The following is a 23,028-nucleotide window of genomic DNA, read 5'->3' as shown; positions in this document are numbered from 1 at the left end:
GAGGATGTAATTGAATTATTGAATATATTCATCGAATAAAAAAATGATAACCCTTTTAAGCAGCATGCGCACGAAAATGGAAATGATGTTATCTATTTTTAGCAAAACTGGATTGTCAAGTGACTTGTCAACATGTCGGAAGGGCGTGAATGTGCTCTGGGTGTATTTCGTAAAAGAATTTGGATACTTTATTCTGATCGTTTTTATGCTTATTTCTACTTACCGTTGGATCCATCAAACTTGTACTGTCTCCAGAAATTGTCCACTTTTGTAGTGTTCGATGTGTGTCTCTCACTGCAGTTCGATTGTAATAACGTGTAAGTTATTAGTATGTTTCAAAATATTATTTATTCATTCATGTTTTTATTTATTTTTTTAAGTAATAATTATTTTTATTCATTTCTGATTTACGATTAGTGTTACATTTTGTATTACTTGAATGAAATAGAAATCTCCATAGACAGTACAGGTTTAACATACATATCAATGTATACACGAGGCCTTTTAGGTCAGTGTGCATCAGCCTGTGACGATGACCAAACGTCTTATATATGGAATTGAAACATTAGTAGAGAAGAGAAATAGTGCCGACACCGTATCGCATGTAATAAGCATAACGCTTTATATTCTTGCACGATAGCTTTAAGGACGCCCATAAAATATACGCCTAAGTATATTTAAGTACAGGTCCACGTAAGAATCAGGCAAAATCAAATTTTCGTGATAAGTCAGTGTTTGAGAATTGACTTGAAACTTCACATGGTTATGCATCAGGACATATATATTACATATGTTCAATGATTTGGAAATATTCAGGCTTGTTCTAATTTAATAGGCAATATATTGAGAAAATATTATGAACATGAGTAGTACAAATCTATACAATGGTATGGATATTGAAACCTTAAAAAATTAAAACAGCAAACGCTATGAGAGAAAGTGATAATGAACAACGAAACAGCTATTTAAAAATTATAATTTTAAATTTTAAAAAGTTTGGAAAATTGCAAGTCTAGCGTTTACTACCCCGATAATTACTTCCAATATTAGTGAATTTCAGTTATCGTTCTTGATTTATGACTTAATTTGTCGCTTGAGGGCGCTCCGTTGTTAAGTACGCTGATGCCGAAAAAACAGAATCAAATTGATTAAACATCGAATTTGGCATTTTATTTTGGTTTAATTAATCTACTGAAAATTAAGGAATGTCTAACTTCAAACTAAACTTCTTTTTCCTTGAAATCTAGCGATACAGTGGGTGTCAAATTTGATCGGGTTCAGGTTGCTCGAAACTTGTCTGTTGTCATATGCGGATTTTGGGCAGGATTATTATAGTTTTACAGTTTGACTGCGTTATCAAAGATGCACAAGAGTTTATAACAGACTTCAAAGAAAATTGGTCTTCGCGTTACACAACGCACTTTAAATAATCGTTGCCAAACAGCAGTTTTATTGAAACTCTCAATCATAAAGTCATGTTGGCGAGGAAATGCGGACTTATTCGAGTCATGCGACTCTCGATTTGAGAACAACAACATAGCCTATGTAACACTTGATTGTGGTTATTTCAAGACACAGTTATATAGCTAACATTTATGGATTTATTTCCCGAAATCCTGCTGAAATATGGAAATTATCTTCTCACAAAAAAAGGAGTTCATGTGATGCAACATGTGCAAGTAAGTAGTTTTTTAAGCTAACAGTGAGGAAAACCCTTTTGATGTCAACCAAAAATAATAAGCAACCTTTTTTTCCATTAAGCTTTAAGTGCCTTAATTTTTGGTCTTTTTCAAAATTATTTTAAAGTTGGGTGTAATTTTTCTTCTTCTTGGAAATCCTTCCTATGAATTAGGAGAACCCCATTTTATAAAATGGGTATAGATATTTATTTTATTTTAAACTACCAATTGAAAAAAAATATCTTGCTGAAGACTTTAAAAATGTTTTTTTAGAGATAAGTTATTAAATTGTTTCATAGTATTAAATTTTATGCTTATTCAGAGTTTAAAATACTGGGTAATATGCCACTGCATTTAATTTTTCAGACAAGTTCAAGTTGCAGAAGAGTTCTTGGTCTTCTCAAACAGTCGAGGTTTTTCTTCTCCTGTCCAAACTTCAAAATTAAGTGAAAAATGAGGAAACAAACTTTATGAATGAAAGAATTTTCTAAAATCACATCGAGCAGTGAATCTGGTGCCTTCTGTTGTGTTTAACCATCATAAAAGCTAGTGACAGTAGTGTAGGTAGAACTTTAGTCCTACATTGCTCATTAACTTATGTAAACAAAGGGACTAGCATACCAGTTGAGATTTAGAGTGGCAAGTACTATATGAGAAAACAACGGAAACCATCCAAAAGTAGATGCACCACAAGTCCATATATTAAATTGATCAAGTTCAGAATTTTGAATGTGCATGTCTGCTTGAAAAGTACTGTAGTTTAAAAAGCATTTTTTTTAATATCATGGGATGGAATGATGATTATAAAGAACTGATATTGTAATAACTTTTCTTCTACAAATTTCATCTTTGTATAATGTACAATGTAATTTATAAATTGTTAACATTTAATAAACATGTTAAACCTTTTTGCAAATTGGTCATTGTTGATTTCTTAAGAATAAACTTGGAAATTTTCATATTAAAACATTTAGTTTAGTATGTTGAACAATATGACATATTTATTAAATATGCAATTTAAAAATATCATATTACTGCTCATATAATTGTACAGTAATTCAAATGTTGCAGCTGCATCATTTTCTGCAGTTGAACAAAATCCTTTACATTCCTTTCATATACATGTAATTTGATTTAGAAGGAGTCAAAGAACTTAATGAATTTATAATTTTATCTATAAAAGTTGAGAGTTTTAGGACATTGCTAGCAGAGACCAACATACTCTGCCTTGTTTATACATAATAATTATGACTTCATGTGGCATAATGTATTCTCTGTTGTTATATATAAGTTAGCATTTGAAAAACAGTAAAAGCTGAAAAACTAAATGAAAAAAAATAAATGCTTATATAAGAAGAATCACCCAAATAGATAGTGATTGGTCATCATGTTTACTATATGAAAAAAGTAATACAAGAAAACTGGATGCACCTGCTTAGTTTTAACAGCTGTTTAAAATAAAAGCAGCAAAAAATCTGGAATCATCAAAGTTGGGTACTTAATATACAGAATTTCGATCCCGATCATAATTCTCTCCAAAACTATTTTAGAGATATAAAATTAATCCCAGAGTAAACTTGGTACATTGAATAGAAAAATTCATAATAATGTGATAAATGTAATTAAGAAACAATTCAATAAAAGTTAAATTTTACACACAGTGCACTTAGATTTAGGACAAAATCTTGTAAAACTTCAAGCAATTTATCAAAATTTCTCGATAGTTTTCCTTTTCATTAAAAACTGCTAATTTATTTTTCCACACTTTTTAAAGTGGAAAACTAATAATGAGCAGTTGTTTTATTTTTCCATGTGTAATAAGCTACATAATGTGTTTGCTGTTTTTAATAATATTGTTTTAAATTCACAATGTTTGTGACATCCGAAATGTCTTGACATATAATTACAATGGTTACTTTGGATACGACCTAGATATCAACTCCATGACAACTAATACAAGAAGGCTACAGACTCCTTTCAAAATAAAATAAGGTTAGATAATTTATGAAAAACAACAACACTTGTTACTTCTGTACTGAAATTCCTCTTCTTTGGTTGACATTTTGGCCCTTAAATGCCCGAATCTATTTATAGTAACATATCACAGCCTGGATGTGCCTTTTTGGAAAAATCATGATTTATTTTAATTACAACTGTATCAAGTAATAATATAAAAAAATATTGGCCGAATATGAAATATTCGACTTATCACCGATTGCCTGATTCTTACGTGGACCTGTACTTAAGAGAAAATGAATACAATTTTAAATTTTATTTAACATCATTAGTTTTGATGAGTATGGTGCGGTGCCCTTTATATATCGGGTCTCTGCCGAGTTCGGCCAAAGCGACATCGCTTACATCAGCTGTTTGTCAGACAGGTTTAAAATTAGAACATACATGTACTACTACAAAGATCGTAAAAGTTCAACGACATACGGGTATCTTTCCGCTTTAAAATTGATTCTGTTTTGTTAAAGACAAATTTCTAAACATGGAAAGTTCTGGAAGCAACTTCCTCATGCTCGGGAATTTGTAAAATTTAGCCGTATTTCTATAAACTCCAGACATAGATGTAATACACTCTGGAATAATGTTACATTACGGAATATATAAACAATGCACAACCAGCTCCCAGCACTTTTTAGAATAGTAGGAATAATAGCTAAACGTGTTTAAAAATTCAAAATTTATATTGAAGCGGATATCGTTGAACTTTTGATATTTTTGAGGGACTGGACCCTTCACTCTAGCACATTACTGTACAAATGTGCTCCCTACGGCTACATATAAGGTCTACACATTATCAATTTAGTTTGACAATCAAATGTTGATTAATATATTTTAGAATATGTCTTATCTTGGTCCAATTAAGCTTGTTTCGTATTTATTTTTATTTTTACAAGCTACGATAATAGCTTGATCTCAAGTACAGAGAAACTGAGTATCAAACTAAGCAATGACGTCATCTCAGTAAGTACAGCGAGATCAAGCTGGCTTTCATTCTACGTACTCTAAGTGCTATTTTGGCAAGATAAGTTGCACATTCATTTACCTTTATAATATTTATGAGAAACGAAAGTATTTTAGTGTATTTTAAAAAGAACATAGTATTTATTCATCGATATTCATTTGAATTGTTTTAATGTGACGTCATAATAGCTTTCCTGAACTTCTGCATAGACTGACGTAGAGATATGGGAGTCCTTAACCTAGCTGCGTTGGAATTTTGGAATTTCATTGATACACACACTCGAGTTTCCCTTTATTCCTCCATAACAGTCGAGGAACCAATCTATCATACACAAGGGACCTTCTGAAGATTTATTAGTAAGTTTTGGACAGTACTCTCACTATCATTCAACAAAATAGGCAATCTTATATCGACGGTCGACAATGACAGTGTTTTTCGTTATTGCCAGTAGCTGTTTGTCCGTATGCTTTGTTCTAACCGGGGACTCGATCAAAATGTGTCCGCTTAGAAAACTCCCATTTCACTTGTTAACTAAAGATCTAGTGATATTTGTATATTATTTTTCTTTATGTTCCCGGGAACTCGATCAAAATGCGTCTGCTTTATGAACATCGAACAACCATACATTTTAGATATATTAATTCAATATTATCATTTTACTCATCAAGGTAAAGTAGTGGAGTTTTGTTGGATTCCAAGTCACATTGGCATCCCTGGAAACACCAAAGCTGATAGTGCTGCAAAAACAGCACTTCAGTATGACGTTACTTTTTTCAAATTACCATACACTGATATGAAATATTTTGTTAAACTTTATGTAAATTCACTCTGGCAAATTTATTGGGAATTTTGTGATACAAGTAAGCTTTATGCTATAGAAAACAAAGTCAACAAATCATCTGATTTCGGCTTGAAACGTCAAGACGAAGTGATTATTTCCAGAATACGTATTGGTCATTCAAAATAACACTTGAATATTTACTTACTAGAGAATTGCAACCAGAATGTATATCATGCGAATGTCCGTTAACTATCAGTCATATTCTTTTGGAATGTACCGATTTTTCTCCTACTCGAAGTAGACTTTTTAAAAATGTGCAAACGATACATGAACTTTTTACAAATATAAATGTTAATACAATCTTAGAATTTTTACATGAAACTGATTTTTACTGCAAAATTTAAAATGATATAACTTAAGAATTTTGTATATATATTTTAACTGTTTACATATTTTTAAATTTTGAGTCCGTTGGATGGGACGTTAAATGGTGCCCCGTGTCAAGGATAACAACCCCCTTGGCACGTAAAAGATCGTTTCTCTGGTTTTCGAAAAAGAGTAGGCTCACTGGGGGCCGCCAGAGAAACCTAAAACTTCATAAATGGGCATATACACTTAATTTGATCGCCGAGATATGGCTGAAATATTGCCGACTCGGCGTTAAACAATAATAATCAATCAATCATAGATAACTCCCATTTCACTTGTAAACTAAAGATCTAGTGATATTTGTTTATTATTTTTCTTTATTCTTCTTGTAGTCATTTAAAGTCTTTTAGGACGTTATTACTACATGAACAACTAAATGAAGCTATACTGCTCTCCGAGACGATAGACACGGGTCAATTCCCGGGTGCGGGGGTTCCTGAAGCCTGTGAGTTGGCGAGAACTTTTCAGAGAGCGGCGGATATATGTGGTTTCTGTCGAGGGGGAACTGACGCAAGAAGGGGAGTTCACAAAGGAATTAGAGCTATGATATCTTTTCTCCATATTGTCAATTTCCTCGAGACACTATCTATAAACAATACACATCGTTAAAAAAAAAATAAACAGTTGTGATGTATTTAATCAGATTCAACTACATATATTATTTATAAATTTTGAAGTACATGTATTTCATTATTTTCTTACTGGTGCCACTCAAACGAAAATAAATAATTTATAAAATAAACTCAAACACGTATATTAGGATGTGAAGCGCTCTGATAGTGCAGTTTACTTTTTACACATATGTACAAATGTCATATACATTTCTTCTTTGTCTTCTTTCTACAAAACAAAACAGTATTTTTAATATAAAGTCTTATTAAACATTTAAAGCAAGGGCGGGTGGGGTGGGGGATTCAGTTATCTGCACTGAAAAGAGCCTTCGAATGGCTATAGAACTTTCGGCGTTAACAGCGGTTAGTTAAAACCCGTGCAATGAATATTTAAATGTCACCATAAACGAACATAAATAATTTATAAGATAAACACAAACACGTATATTAGGATGTGAAGCACTCTGATAGTGCAGTTTACTTTTTTCGAAAGACAAAGAAGAGCTAGCGATAAAGGGAATGACTTCTATATAAACTTTAAATACGTAAGTTTTGGGTTACAAATAATTTTTCCTGAATATTTCCTTTCACGTCTTTAGCTTTTTCTGACCTCCACCGCCCATACTTTTTAAACAATCTGTCACTAATACCAGCCGCTGCAGCGGAAGTTGCCCCGCCTGACCGTAGGCTATGAAGACCAAATTTACTCTTATCTAACCCTATTTCTCCAAAAGCATCTAAAACAATTTCTCGTGTTCTAGTATTAGACAAAGGCCGATTATCTCTTCTAACTTTATATGTATTTGTATTTTTACAGAACGTCAAAGATCTGAATAAATATTCTGATGAATCAACTTCATCATCCAACAATTTTATATATTCTTCTAACGTATGTACAGGACAAGTATCACCATGAGTTCTAGCAATACACAACTCGTGACCTTCTTTATAAATATCCGTTTTACTTTTGACAATGTTAATTTTCATACACACATCATCAAATGATATATCATTAAGTCTAATATTTGCGAGCTCCGAAAATCTGAGGAACCCTGCGAAACCTAACAAACACAAACATAATGTACGCATATTATATAAATTATTCGATTTGTATCTCTGAACCAATAATTTCAAATGATCTGGTGTGATTGGTTCCTTTTTCACAACAGGCTTGGAAATCTCTCTTATTGCACCCTCCTTTCTTAATTTCACTAAAGCAGATTCACATGGATCTTTTAGTCCTGCTAGCTGATGGACCCAGCTTATGGAATGTGTAGCTAATTGAATTTGTTTGATGATTTTCAATCTTTAGCGATAGAGATTATATATAGAGTCACGTGTTCACCCGTTGCGGGTGGTGCCCTGTTGCAAAACAGTTGAAACAAACATCGTACGGCATAGGCTGTCTCCTTGACTACCTGTTTCTGCCCTGGCCGTAGAGAAATGGCTTTTGTTGCTGCTGTTGAAATACAGGAAAGGGCTGAAAAGTACTAGAAATCCCAGGAAAAGCCAGTTGAGCTGGAGATCCCGCTGGTGGTGTTTTTTGTGTCCCATAGGGCTGAAATCTCTTGTTTTGCTTCTGATGTCCGAGGGCCCTGTTTTCGGCGCTGCGAATCTTCTTTTCGTCATCAGAGTTGTCTGCGATCTCGTTACTCTGGTATTCGTTGACGGGTTTCCACCCGGCCAGAGATGAATCAGCTATCCGTTTATACTTCTGACGCATTTTTAATTTTTTACTTAAGTCGGAAATAATCTTCAATGATTCAGAATCCTTCAAGTCAGAGGCTCTTGACTCCAGCTTCTCTAAGTCCTCTAACAATTCGGCATTAAATTGGAACTGAATTCGGTTACCTTCGGACTTTATCTTGTGTAGAAAATTTTCTTTTGAGTTTCTTCGAAATAAACTTGGACTGTTCCGCTTTTAACTGCCCTGAGAAAGTTTTGAATTGAGACTGTATTACTCCCGTGAAGAGTTTAACGATGTCCGAGATTTCTAATGAAGAAGTCACTCCTGTGCTGTCTTTTGGTGATTTATCTGTATCTAAAGTCATCGCCCGAATCGCCCATATTACGTGGAAATAGAGATAGGAAAAAGACATGTTATCTGCATTGAAAAGAGCCTTCAAATGGCTATAGAACATTCGGCGCTAACAGCGGTCAGTTAAAACCCGTGCAATGAATATTTAAATGTCACCTGACAAGGTGACCAGAATTACAGCCAATAGATTACAGATATAAATAAATACGAACAAGTGTTATTCAAACCTTTGATAAATACATATAAAAGTGACGATGCAAACATTCTTTAAATGAATTAAGAATTAAAAGTTTTTAATTGGCTTAGGGGTGCTGATCATTTAAGGTACCTGATATCTGAGTCTTTTAATGTGTGAATGTTATCTTTCATTCTATGAAACTTTTCTCTTATTCGCTGAAGTAGCCTTTTCTCGTTTTCCTGATGATACATCTCTTGAATATCAGAGCTGAATTGATTCACATTGGCTCTAACCTCTTCCAAAATTGAGTCAAAATGCGCAGGATGTATGAGGTAGTTTCGAACAATAAGCAGAACCTCTTATTTCGAAAACCATTGATTCTTTTTTGTGTTAAAAAAGGTTAGTTATGTTAATGCGAACGGTATTTTGAAACTGTTTGGATATTTTATGATAATACATAACAACGAAAAAGGAAATAAAAAATGAACTTCAATTTAGCATTCCGTGTTGCCATGATGTCTCGCAAATCTCATGGAAATTGTCGTACCTTCGCGCTCAACCAACCGAGAAGTTGAATGAAAAGAATTATACAATTTATTATCGGGGTTACTCTCGAGACTGTAGTTTTACCTGATTTGATGCAACTAACACACTGATCAATCCCTATGAGGTCATTGTCCGGCCTACAATAAAATCACTTGAAAATATAATTTTATGTAACTTTCATCATTCTATTTTATGATATTGATCTTTGTTTTTCAACATCGGTCACCTAATTTACGTGATATAGAGAGCACAAATGGCGGTCAAATATATGATTGATTGATTGTATGTTGTTTTACGTCCCATTCGAGAATTTTTCACTCATACATAGACGTCACCATATAACGGTGAAGGGCTTCAAATTTTGACCTTTACTCGGCACTCAGGGCCATTGAGCAGTGAGGGATCTTTATCGTGCCAACGCCTACCGTGACACGGGGCCTCGGTTTTTAAGGACTCATCCGAAGGACCCGCAACATTCACTTCAAAGTGCCGAGCGCATGGCGAAGGAACAGTTGCTACCTATTTTTTATCGACTTAGGTCAGTCGCAGCCGAGATTCGAACTCACGGCCTTCCGATCACGAAGCGAGCGCTCTACCGACTGAGCTACCGTGAACGGTACGGTCAAATATAAAAATTGAGGGTAGGTTTATTAACATCAAGTTTCTATGCATGTTTCTAAACGTAATTGATCAAAAATGGCATATTTATATCGAAAACATATCAAACTTAGTAATAAATACAAAGATTTTTCTTTTAAGGAATAAGATAATTTTTATGACGTGAATTTTGATGCATTCACAATTTGAATGCAAATCTTTTCAAAATGCACGCCGTATAATATTGAAAAATGTTCAATCACCATTTAATTTAAAGCATTATTTCATATAAGTTTACAATATGTATATTGCTTTTATAGATGTGCTACATTTTTATGCCCCCGTAATTGAAGATTCGGGGGCATATAGTTTTTGCCCTATCTGTCTGTTTGTCCGCAAAAACTTTAACCTTGCCCATAACTTTTGATTGATTGGAGCTATGGCTTTCATATTTTACATGTGTATTCCTTGTGACAAGTCCTTTCTTTGGGTACCATGAAATTGACCTTTTGACCTTGAAGTTTGGCCCACTTTTGCAATATTTTTTCAGACTTAAACCTTGGCCATAACTTTTGAATTGTTGGTGCTAGGGCTTTCAAAAGTTACATATGTATACCTTGTGACAGGTCCTTCCTTCAGATACCAACAACTTTGACCCTTTAACCTTGGAGTTTGACCTACTTTTGAAAAAACGTTAACCTTGGCCATAACCTTTGAACCTTCGCTGCTAGGGCTTTCATATTTCACATGCGACAAGACCTTCCTTTGAGTACCACAAAACTTTGACCTTGGAGTTTGACCCTGTTTTGAAAAACTAACTTTGGACATAACTTTTACACGGTTAGGGCTAGGGCTTTCATCCTTCACATATGTAATCCTTGTGACAAGGTCTTTCTTTGGATACCAACTTTGACCCTTTGACCTTGGAGTTGACCCTTTTTTGAAAAACTTTAACCTTGGCCATAACTTTTAAACGGTTAGGGCTAGGACTGTCATCCTTCACATATGTTATCCTTGTGACAAGGTCTTCCTTTGGATACCAACAACTTTAATTGACCCTTTGACCTTGGAGTTTGACCTACTTTTGCAAAACTTTAACCCTGGCCATAACTTTTGAACGGTTGGTGCTATGGCTTTCAGACTTCACATATGTAATCATTGTGACAAGACCTTCATCTGGATACCAACAATGTTTATTGACCCTTTGACCTTGACCTTGGAGTTTGACCTACTTTTGCAAAACTTTAACCTTGGCCATAACTTTTGAACGGTTGGTGCTAGGGCTTTCAGACTTCACATATGAAATCGTTGTGACAAGACCTTCCTTTGGATACCAACAACTTTGACCCTTTCACCTTGGAGTTTGACCTACTTTTGAAAGACTTTATTTATTTTGACCATTTGAACTTGACCTTGATGTTTGACTTACTTTCGAAAAACTTTTAACTTTTTCCATATCTATTCAATGCTTGCTTGTAGGGTTTTCATATTTCAAGGGTATATTCTTTGAGACAAGGCCTTACTTTGGGTACCAACATATTTGATTTGTATTTGAGAAAGTTTAACCTTTGATATGAGTTGCCATACGAGGGCATCAGTGATTCACAAACACATCTTGTTTATGCATAAAATGCCCATGTAGTTTCGAATTCTCTGTTGAACTGTCAAAGCTATGCATCAAACGTTGAAAATATTGACCGTATTTTGTTTGTGACTGAATAAAAATTAAGTTTAACTAGATATTGAGATATGGCCATCTCAAAGGGCCCCGCTTTCACCAACGAACATAATGATGTAAGGTAGCTGGAAAGGGTTTATTTTGAAGAGGAACATATGTGTACTATTAAGGGATGTGTTGTTTGAGTCTAAAGGGCTTCTATGTCATCCTTGTTATCAAAAAAAAAATGGCACGAAAATCACGAGTGCTCAATACCCTCTATCCAAAAAAAAAAAAAAAAAAAAATAACGGAACAAAAATCACGAATGTTGCATATCTTGTATGAAAATTGTTGCATGTCCTCTATCAAAATATGGAAGGAAAATCACAAATGTTCCGTACCCTAAGTCAGTTGATAAAGTTTGAGGCTGACTGGACTTCAGGGAAAGAAATTATGCACCTAACAAAGATTTTTAACAGAGAAGCTATTTTTGACCTTGACCTAGAAACTTTCTTACAAGGTCACTGCACATCAGTTGACCAGTGGCAGTATGAGCCACATTGGACCAAGCGGAAAGAAGATATGCTCCGGACAAGAATTTTCATATAATTCTGCTATGACCTTAACCTGAGAAACATGGTTCAATGTTACTGCACACCCTTTACCCAAGGGCACTCTGTGGGTGAAGTATGAGCCAGATTGGGCCAAGGAGAGAGAAAATATGCTCCGGACAAGAATTTAAACAGAGAGGCCATTTTTGACCTTGACTTAGAAACTTCGTTCAAGGTCACTGCACATCCATTTACCAGTGGCACTCTGCGAGTGAAGTATGAGCCACATTGAATCAAGAGGAGAGAAGATATAATTATGCTCCGGACAAGGATTTTTCATATAGTTCTGCTATGACATTAAAGGTGCTTGGGCACAGATTTGAAGTTAATATTTTCTCAAATTTTCTGTATAATTTCATGACTTGTATGTTGCTACAGCATTTCATACTAAAATATAATAAAAATCTTATCAATTTCTGGACGCGTTGGATTGACACATCCTTGCGCTTTCACATATTTTAATTTTATTCTTAATACTTAAGAAAAGTGGCAATTTTGTTGTGTATCAATGAAAAATATTAAAACTATGACCCAGAAAATTCAGAGTAGAAATGTTCGGAAGCAAAACCCACTCACAGTATTGTAAGTCCGTGCTCAGTGGTATGTGGAGAGTTTAACAATTGAACACACCCGGTGAATCGTAAACATTAACAATAACAGAGCTCGTGCCCTGTTTACAAAAACAGTTTACCTTTCACGGGTGTGTTCAATTTGCTAAACTCTGTACACATCACAGAGCACTGACTGAAAATACTGGTGAGTTGGTTTTGCTTTCGAACATTTCTACTCTGAATTTTCTGGATTATAGATGTAATATTTTTCATTAATACATAACAAAATCGCTTATTTTCTTAAATATTAAGGATAAAGTTAAAATTTGTGCAAGTGCAAAGATGTGTTAATCAAACGCGTCCCAGATTTCGTAGTTTCAATAATTTCCAGATAAAATAAGTTTTTGATTATATTTTCATGTGAAATGCTATTGCAATATATAAGTCGTGATATTATACAGAAAATTTGAGAAAATATTAAGTTCAAATCTGTGTCTAAGCACCTTTAACCTTAGACCTAGAAACATGGTTCAAGGTCACTGCACATCCTTTACCCAAAGGCACTCTGTGGGTGAAGTATGAGCCTGTTTTGGCCATGGAGAGAGAAGGTATGCTCCGGACAAGAGATCTCGGACGGACAGACTGATCACTATAGGGCGCCCGCAGAGCGGGGCCCTAATTAATATTATAAATTCTGAGTTTATGTAACAACAAATAAAGAATCCATTAGAGTACAGGATGAAAATATGAATGCAAGTACATGTTGACTAATCATATGAGTAGTCTATATAAAACTCAGATTGGTTTTATTAAAAATAAATACTGGTAGGTAAAATGTAAGAACATCGTAAGAATTGCTTTGATTTCATTTAATTACACATGTACAATATTTGTACATGTAAAACAATATATTCGATTAAAAATGCAATCTTAACTACAATACACAAAAGTACAAATAAAAGTTAACTCCGAGTCTCCTTTTTTAACAGCACTCTACAAAAAAGATGTATGCATATCAAAAGTTTATGTATATCCATGGACTATCAGATTTCTACAACATTTCAGGTACAAATGGGGTCCTAAGGGTTCAACGCTCGCTTTGAACTCTTGAGACCCCAGGGTTCTCTCCCAGTGATTTGTCAAAAACTAAGGTGTATAACGAGGGTAATGACTGTTCCTTTGCTAAGTTCCCAGCATTAAAAGTAAAACTCGTGGGTCTTTTGGATATTACCATAAAAAAGAGGTTCCGTGCCTCGATAGGCGTTGGTTAATAATGAAACACCAAGCATAAATCAAAATTGTGACACTTCATCTAAAGCGGATAATCTCTTTATCTGGATGAAAATAAAGCAACATTCAATTATCAATCACATGTGATCTGGGAATCCCCCTCCCCCCCCCCCCCCGCATTTAATTTTTTTAATTAGACAGAACTGCTGTTCTCGTAGCTAACGATGGAAAGATGTGTGTTGAATCCTGAAATCTCAATAGACTGAGTCCTCTTAACACCCAGGTAACTTAAAATGCTTGGATCCCATGTCACTCATACGGAGAAATATGAGGGTCCTTCTGAAAGGTTAAGGTGAGAATTCCCATTATGGAACCATCCCATAAAAGACCGTAATTCCCTATCTATAAAAGTTACACGTGTACTTATAGAAAAATAAGTTAATAACACAAATATCAAATGTAACTTTCCACTACAACATCAGGCGCGGATCCAGGAATTTTTTCCAGGGGGGGGGGGTCCCTCCCAGTCAAAAAAAATTCTAACCCAAAAATGTCTTGACAAACAAATAAAAAAACAAAAACAAAAAAAATAAATTCCCTTCTTAAACGTATTAAACCCAGAAAATTTCCTGACAAGCAAAAAACAAAAAAAAGGTAAAATCCATTTCCCAAACGTGGAAAACACCTAATTCGTGGTGGTGATGATGGGGTCCACGTTTTCCAGGGTGTCCAAAGTCATTTTTTATTTGCTTCACTATATTATTTTAATAACTGTAAATTCCAAAGGGGGGGGGGGTCCAGAACCCCCCTCTAGATCCGCGCATGAACATGGACAGCTTTTATCATTTCTATTACTGACAGATATAAGGTACTCCTATTAGAAGGAATAAATACAAAGAAGTAGCAAAGATGAACAAAACTTCAATTATAAAAAACAAAAATTATAATAAATAACCTATGTGCACACTGTATTGTATAGAAGGAAGTATATTTTCTTTATTTCTAGCAGATCTAGACAGTTCAATGAGACATGTCGTCATATGCAATCTCATAACATCCAGTATTTCCAGTTCTTTGATATTTTTTTTAGTAAAAGGATGACGTATTTGAAGTACAAATGCATGGCTTAAATTAATTCTTGTTAAATCAACAGAAACATGTACTCTAACTGAAAGTTTTTAATATCAAATAATCACCATGAGGTGATAGCCTTCATTGTGAGTAATTCGCTTTTCTTTAATGTCATAACAACCTTTAACCAAGTTCATAATCTATTAGTCACTTTTTATGTTTATAAGAAGTTTACATGCAAATTTTGGTGTTGGTAAAGGTTGTTGGTGTTTGTATGAAGGTTAGAACAGGAAGATGAATTCAAGAGTTTTCTTCTTAAGTATAGTAGCGTGGTCCCTTTTTTACGCTCTTATTTTACCACTTAAATATTAACATACGGTATTTAGTTTGTTTTCATGGTGTGTAACAAGTATTTCTAAGTAAAGCATAGTGTATTTATAATAAAAAATTAGACATATCAAAAAATACAAGCCAATTTTTAACACTTATCGCACTTAAAAATTCCGGAACATTTTCCCCTGAGCAGACTGCGCTTTCTCTATTACATGGCAATGGGCGGAGACATTTAAATTGGATACTATAAAAAGAAGATACTCGACAGATTGATTGTATGTTGTTTTACGTCCCATTCGAGAATTTTTCACTCATATAGAGACGTCACCATATAACGGTGAAGGGCTTCAAATTTAGACCTTTACTCGGCACTCAGGGCCATTGAGCAGTGAGGGATCTTTATCGTGCCTACCGTGACACGGGGCCTCGATTTTTAAGGTCTCATCCGAAGGACCCGCAACTTTCACTTCAAAGTGCCGAGCACGGCGAAGGAACAGTTGCTTCCTATTTTTTATCGACTTAGGTCAGTCGCGATTCGAACTCACGGCCTTCCGATCACGGAGCGAGCGCTCTACCGATTGAGCTGCCGTGACGGCTATTCAAGGACAAAAACAAAGGAATTTTAATGTAAAAAAAAGCTATGGCTCAAGAAGGAGGCGTAAACAGAAAGAAATATTCTTGATATTTTTCTTGCATGAATTATATGTTCAAGATTCACAATCAACTACAAATACAATTTTCTATTTACAAAACTTTGCAATTAGCAATAAAACGCTTTAACAAGATGAACCAAGCATGTCCATGCTTACCGATATAAAACTGAGTACTGAGGCCTGTCCAACAGAAATGTTCGCGAGCGCTCGCTCTGTTGAACAGGCCTCTGGTTTCAAAAGCGAGCTAGCAGGTTTACTAGGGGCATTTACCCGTGACAATACAAATCCGCGTGGCTTGTTTTAGGGAATTGACCTTCAAAAGCTAGATCTGAAAGTATCTTTGAAAAATATATGGTAATTCACAGAAAAGGAGAAATATAAGAGGGAGTGCGCTCAACAAAATTAATAAATATTACCATGGCGACTGATCTTATCATGTATTTAATTTTATATATTATAAAATGAACGGAATACCAAATAGAATTTTTTCGGAAGATGCGTTAATTGGAAATCACGGGCTACATATGTGATATATTAGGAATAACGCAGGTTCAGTGTATTTCATTTCTTTATTGGTAACTGGTTCGTCTTAAAGGGAAAAAAATGAAAATCAGGCCAGTAATACGTCACTTTGTTTTAAATTTTTCAAGCTTTCTATCAATTTTCAATTTGAGAAGCACTAAATTCCTTACACGTCTTGACAAATTTTGCTTTATGTTTCACTATAAAAGTGCATAACCTACAACAAATATATATCTGACCTCAACCTTATCAATATATCACTTTACAGAAAAATTCATGTCAGTCTAGCAAGAAGTATTCTAATAGAAGCTTTGCAACTACACATTCTCCAAAACAATGCGGAGTAATCAAAACTTAATTCGCGCTGACATGAAAAGAATAGACAGAAATTTTCTTTGCTTCCCAAATCCATTAATCAACAAAAGGGGTATCCTTAAAGTATTTGTTGTAAATGCTGAAGGATCTGCCCTTGTAGATGTAAACAAATTAAAGGAATATGCTTAATGAGTTTTCATGAATGAGCATCATTTTATTGTACAACATTTCTACAACATTTTAATTAAAGCAAGAAAATCACACGGTACTGATTAAACAAGCATTCTGAGAGTATTGCATTAGCAATACTAGTCCCCTACCGGCAAGTGTAATGTGATTCCCGTTAAGAATTGAAAATACCATAATTCCGTCAAAAATCAATGAAGCGGAACGAAATGCAAACTTGAACTATTGCTAATCAAGGTTAATTCACATACCAAAAATCAGCGCACTATTTGCAAGCATTTAGAAGAAAACTACAGAAAACCCTTAAAAATTGAAAAGGTCGTAATTCCAACAAAAATCATTGAAGCGGAACGAAATGCAAACTTGATCTGTAACTCATTAAGATACACTCACATACCAAAAATCAGCTGAATATCTGCAACCGTTTAGGAAAAAAGTGAGGAAAACCAAGTGGGACTGACAGACAGAGGGCAGCTAGACAGACGGACAGACGCAGAGGAAACCTATAGTCCCCCCGGTTTTACCGATAGGAAATAATAGGAATTAAAACAGTGATCACAGTTTACTTTATACTTTTAGAAAAAGAAAATATGAATTGTTTAAACTATTACTAATATTCCCCTGCAGTAGGATTGTCACAGATAGTCGAGCGAATTTATTACTGTACTAAATTTACGAAGTTCAAATATTAATATAACTCAAAAACTTTATCCAGATAATTTACACATTTAATTACAATAAATATACAAATATTCAAGATTCGTTGTTGTTTGTCCTAATGGTTTTTAGTCCTTACACTCCAAAGGCGTGAGGAATGAAATATGAAGATAACGAACAGTATTCAATCTCGAAAGTCCAATGAAACGATACGAATTTGGAGCAGAGCAAACACGACCTCAAAATGTAGAGGTGGGATCAGGTGCCATGGAGGAGTGAGCATCCCCTGCCGACCGGTCACGCCCGCCGTGTGCTCCTTGTCATGATAGGGAAACGAAAACCGGAAATATCCGTAGACAGTTCAGTGTATAAATAATGGCCTATCATTCAGTATGAAAAAGTCAGTCAGCATTTGACTCAATGACAGGTTGTATGTGCTGACAAGGTCTTTGTATCGACCGAAAAACTTGCGAAAAGATGACTTCAAACGAGACTGTTGATATCCTTATTTCGTCAACTTGTTTATCAATAACGTTTTAGAAATTGTTCATAAGTAGAGCATATCGAATCAGCTGAGAGACATAAACCCCATATGCAGGTGATAAGGGTATATTGCTACATAAGTAAGGGAAGTTGACGATTGAAAAGTTGGAGTCATCACGTTTATCATAAAGCTTTGTTGTTACATTACTATTAACGTCTTTTTCTAGTAATATCTAAATATGAAACAGATGTGTCAGAATCTGTGGTACCTTTTATTTCAATACGTCGTCAATATATCGAAATGTCGAATTGAAGGCAACAGCAAGTGTTTTCTTCTTCTCATGTAAAAGGAAGAACTCTTAGGGCCCAAGGGCGGCCAATCTTTCACACATCATGATTGGACGGACTCACTCAAGGCACTGGTAGGTCTCTCTACACAGTCTCTACATAAACTATAAACTATGGATGGCTGGAACTTATTCCAACATACATATACAAAAGTTTTATGAACAAGCTCTTGTGGCTTAATACAAATACACAATATATCATTATCAAATTTATGGATAATGAACACGTCTTAGATAAGACTCGATTACACACACGCTTTTTTTAAAGTGTACGTACATCTCATACACAAATGCAATATTGCAAATTGATACTTTACGGACAAATCATTATGACGGATATTGTACACCATACTTTGAACTATTTGGGTACAGTCCACTAATTGTTTTCCCATAGGCGGCAATGTTAACGTTTCTTCACATAGCAATGTCCCTAATTTTCGTTCAGCAGTGAGTGACCCCTCAAATCAAAGCACATCAAGTTGTCTTTCCTTGGTTAAAATCTCGAGGTAGCATGTCAGATTCGTTTTCCGGCAAAATGCGTCTGTCTGCTTTAACCTCTGAAAATGAAAGTGAAAGTAGGGGAATTCCAGACTTCTCACTGGTGTTATAATACATAAAATAATTCTGCTGATCTTATTATTGATAAATTACATCTGCCAAGCTTGGAACATACTCCTTATCAACAAGTATGAGGCTCAGTTTAATACATTATCACAGTTTTTTTTATTCAGGTCTGCAAATTAAGGAACTTGTAATTTTTTCTGCACTACTTTCTTCCCTACCGATTCTAAAAATAATTAGAGGTATGTACCCATTTAAATACGTGTTGCTATATATAGTTATAAAATTAAACAAAACACACATGCTAAAAACACTGATGAGAAACGCAGTGACAGGATGTTTTAGGACAAATGAATGATATTCACAGAAAATAACTTAAATAAAATTATACATATGAACCTTTCCTCAGAAAAGCTGGACCATTAGACTGTTTAAAACTGGAAAACCAGAGCACACCCTGCAAGTAATACTCGGTAACTATTACTGCTGGATACAAGCGTCCCCCTCTCTGGACTGCCGTGTCATAACAACTTGCACGAACTGGCGGGCTTTAAGGTCCAGTGAATTGAGGTTCAATGAAGGATATTTACAAATTAAATGATACTAAGTTTGAAAAGAAGAGGTTCCCCCGGGATATTTACATGAAATTTAAAATGTATTAACAAAAGTATAAGATGATTGTAATGTTACAAGGATTATATTTCAGATTAGAAAGCTGAACAAGTATGAAATGAAAGACAAAATGTTAAATAGCCATAAGGTATATTATATTAATTATCAAGATGCCATTGAATATAGACTAAAAATACATATACAAAATGAGCTTTATGCAATGCATCAAACAGACCGCAAAAAATTATTTTAATCGGGGTGATTTCACAAGAACAATCCAATGATCTAACAAGCTTGTCAAAGTAGAAAAACTACATATTTTTATTTCAAAAAAGGTTTATAAAATACCCTCCACCCAAAAAAGTCTCAAGGACCACAACGCTCACCCGAGAAACTATGTCCCGTGTTCCTCAATATCAGCAGATTCTTTTTCCTATATATTCCTATGTAAAACATTGATCGCCCATTGTAATCCCACCCTTCCCCCGGGGGTCATAATTTGAACAAACTTGCATCTACATTACCTAAGGAGGGTTAGGGTTCGCGGCTTGGTGTAAATTGTCACGTAAATTTACACTTTTTGTAACATAAATATTCAAAGGTGTAAATTGTAACATAAATCGTATAAAATGATTGATTGATTGTATGTTGTTTAACGTCCCTCTCGAGAATTTTTCACTCATATGGAGACGCCACCACTTGCCGGTGGAGAGCTGCAAATTTTGTCCTATGCTCGGCACTTACGGCCATTGAGCAGTGAGGGGTCTTTTTCGTGCCAACACCTACTGCGACACGGGACCTCGGTTTATACGGTCTCATCCGAAGGACCGGTATCCTTTCTATTGATATGGTTTGCTATAATCATGAAATACCAAATACAGAATAGATTCATAGTTTCAAAATATATCGTCCAGTTAAATATTCCAGGGTTTGATTGATTTATTCCTTCCTGTAAATTTGTACAGAGGATGTCAAGGAAATATATAAGTCTAGATCTGTATGTTGCTCAGCAATCTTCTCCCCCTGTTCTTCTCAAGGCTCATTTGCCAGTGTTTGAAATCCTTCAATATTTTCTCTGAAATAATTCATAAATACATTCCAAATTTTGTATAAGGAAGACTCATATATTTAAAGCTTAGATAATTCTAAAAATAATTTTACCCTTCCTCCATTCTTCGTTAGAGTACTCTCCCTCTTCTGTGTCCATAGTTTCTGTAGGCTCCTTAGTAAAAAAAATTATGACACCAATATAGGGTAGAGCGGATTCGGGTATTATTGAACTGTCGGGAGATACTGAACATTTTTCATCCAATTAAATAATTCGATACCATATCGATAACGGCACGTGCGATTTTTTCTAGAAGATTTGGTTTTGAATGATCGACAAACTTCACGCTCCAGGTAAGTGAGAACATCGACTTTAATAAGAAAACGTTGCTATTTCTGGTTACTTCCGGTATTTCCATGACGTAGTACAACAATTTATAGAATAACACGTGTATAAATATAGAATGATTACTCGCTTCCTTTTCCGTGAATGATCAATTCTGCAATGTAATAACCGGAAGTTAGTGGTGTAAAACTAAATTCGAAACCAAATTCATTGTGTCTTTACGGGATTATCTAGGCAATACGTGTTCAGTAATTGCCTACAATATTATTTAATACGGATTTTATTGAACAATCAAACATATTTGAAATAGCATATACAAAAACACACACAGAAGTTATTTTATTAGTTTCTTTAACATTTTAAATAAAAATGAGTTCAAGATAAAATCAAATTAAAAAAACACAGAAAATTTTAATAGAATAGATATTAGATAGACACCTTATGAAAAGCAGAATAAGTTCAAATTTTTTTTTTTATTTAAGTGCAAATGAGACTGATGATCTATTTCCTTTTCCTCTTTAAATATCATACAATTTTAAAAGTCTACTAAAATATTTTCTTTTTAAATTGATTAAAATTGGATTTAAAAAGAAAACAAAACATAACAAAACAAAACAAATAAACAAATGAGGTCTACAATTTGTCAATTTTCAAATATTTAATATTACAGAATGAGTCGTCAGATTGGAGTTAAACGAAGAAAGCAGTATGATACTAAATTGTTGGAAGAAGCAGTTATGCTCATTAAAAATAAAAACATCAGTTTGAACAAGGCTTCAGAAATATACTCGATACCAAAAGCCACTTTATCATATAAAGTTAATGGTAAGCTGCCACTGATTTGTAAAAGTGGACCTCGTCCAGTTCTTACAGAAAACGAGGAGGCAAAGCTTGCAGACTGGGCATGTAAAATGGCTGCAATCGGGTTTGGGCGAACAAGAAATGAGCTTTTGGATACAGTTCAAAAAATTTTAGAGCGAGATCAACGACCAAACCCATTTAAGAACAATCGTCCAGGAAAGGATTGGTATTATGCCTTTATAAAGAGAAATCCTGTCATTAATGAAAGGACGCCTCAACAGCTTGCAAAGGAGAGAGCTGTGATAACTCCTCAAAAAGTGGAACTGTGGTTCAGTGATCTCAAAAATTATATTGATCTTGACATTAAGGACCCTTCTCTTTGGACTGACCCGTCAAGGTGGTTCAACGCGGACGAGTCAGGATTTCCACTGTGTCCTAAAAGCGGGAAAGTCTTGGCACCAAGAGGGGTTCCAAGTATCTATAATTTTACTTCCTCTGACAAGTCTCAAGTTACTGTGCTAGCTTGCATGTCTGCTAGTGGGCATTTTCTTAAGCCTCTTATTGTATTTCCTGGCCAGAGGTTTTCTTATAATCCCCTTGATGGTTTTCCAGAGGCAGTGATGGGTAGGACTGCTACTGGTTGGATGGACAAGGAGCTTTTCTACACATGGATGAAAGATGTTTTCATACCTCATATCAATGTTTCTGGTGTGAAGAAACCTGCTCTTCTGCTTGTTGATGGTCACTCAACCCATCTCACTCTAGAAGTATGTGACCTATGCAGAGAAAATGGGGTTGAACTTTACTGCTTTCTTGCTCATGCTTCCCATATTATTCAACCATGTGATCTGCGCCTCTTTAATTGTCTGAAAGATTCTTGGCGACAAGCAGTTAGGGATTACCAATTACAAAATATTGGTGAATACGTCACAAAAACAAAATTTGCTAGTGTATTTAGAAACGCATGGATGAAATCCACCACCCCAGATGTTGCTGTAAAAGCATTTAAAGAGAGTGGATTGTTCCCATTTAACCCAAGTAAACCCCTCTCCACTGTCAAAATGCAGCCAAGTTACATATTTCAGTCTTCTACTTCTTCTTGTTCAACAGTTTCCTTATCATCACCGAGTGCCTTGCCCCAACGAGATGGTGCTTTAAATTCGTCTGGGAATTCTTCTTGCAACTTGTCATCAGTTTCTTCCTCCAACATG

This window comes from Saccostrea echinata, unplaced genomic scaffold (genome assembly GCF_033153115.1).
Source record: "Saccostrea echinata isolate AGI-Se365-2 ecotype Australia unplaced genomic scaffold, CSIRO_AGI_Sech_v1 ptg000030l, whole genome shotgun sequence".
In the NCBI taxonomy this organism is placed as follows: Eukaryota; Metazoa; Mollusca; class Bivalvia; order Ostreida; family Ostreidae; genus Saccostrea; species Saccostrea echinata.
This window is presented reverse-complemented; position numbering follows the sequence as displayed.